This window comes from Priapulus caudatus, unplaced genomic scaffold (genome assembly GCF_000485595.1).
Source record: "Priapulus caudatus unplaced genomic scaffold, Priapulus_caudatus-5.0.1 Scaffold1419, whole genome shotgun sequence".
Classification (NCBI taxonomy): Eukaryota; Metazoa; Priapulida; class Priapulimorpha; order Priapulimorphida; family Priapulidae; genus Priapulus; species Priapulus caudatus.
In genome coordinates, this window is record NW_014578480.1 from 42,214 (window position 1) to 43,525 (window position 1,312).

The following is a 1,312-nucleotide window of genomic DNA, read 5'->3' on the forward strand; positions in this document are numbered from 1 at the left end:
TCAATCTGCTCTCTTGCAATTACGTTCCCAGTGCCGTTACTCTCGTTCTCTTTCTCTCTCTCTCTTGCTCTCTCTCTCTCTCTCTCGCTCTTGTTCTCTCTCTCTCTCTCTCTCTCTCTCTCTCGTCTAGCCTCGAGTGTCACAGTAAGTCGGGCAGCCGGTGAGGGATGAGCCGCATGTGCCACGCTTCAGTCCACACGCCCGACGGCGACAGGAAAGCGCCTTTACGCTAACGCGCCGAGCGGCGCCACCTACAGTCCGGGAAGAAACCCCGCGGCGACAGGGTCAGCTCTGATAGGGTACGGAGCCTCTCCGTCCGTCTCCCCTCGCGCGATCTCGGCTGCTCTACGGAGGTTACGAGGCGGCGACAGGACGAGGGGGTGGCGCCACCTCGTGTCCGCCAGTCGCTGCGGCCGATTACAAAGTTCACGCGGTGTTGCCGCGTGCGATTGTCGCACGGTTAATGCGACCCAAGGTCGCGGAAGGTCACGGAGGTCGCAAGAAGTCACAGAGGTCGGGTCGGTTTGCACTATCCGCGACTACGACGCAAACGCATCTCGGACGGGCGACGACGCCGTGGCCAGTCTCCACGGCAACGGGACGCGCGCGAGGGACGCCGGGAGCGCACGCACGACATCCTGCAAGAGGTAGGAGAAGTTCGTTACCCGACGGAGTAACGAGACGATGCCCCCCACCGCGCTGCCCTCCACCCCTCTCCGCTCTCACGGCGCGCGCGCCCTTCCCCTCTTCTTTCTCGCGGCACTTCACTCTTCGCGCTCAAGGCATGCCTTCCCTCCTTGTTGTCACAGCGCGCCCTCCCTCCCTCCTCCCACGGCACGCCTTCCCCGTCTCGCGTGCGGGTCGGGAACGCTCCCTCCTCACACACACGGGCGACGCGCGGCCGCGCTCCCACTCCTGCTCTACGCGACACCGGGGTCGACGCACGCACCAAGATATCCTCGCTCGTTCGCTTTCTCGCGCGCGCGCACTCTGCAGCAGCGAGCCGGCGAGGGAAGCCCAATCACGAGCGATCCCGGGCAGAGGAAAACCTAGAGATGCGGCCTTCGCCGTAGTCCCGTTCCACGCACGACGACAACGACACCACCACCACCGCGTTCCACGCACGACGACAACAACACCACCGCCACTGCTGTCACACGCACGACAATGACAACGACAACACCACGCTGCCGTCACACGCACGACAATGACAACGACACCAGCACCGCTGCCGTCACACGCACGACAATGACAACGACACCAGCACCGCTGCCATCACACGCACGACAATGACAACGACAACACCACCGCT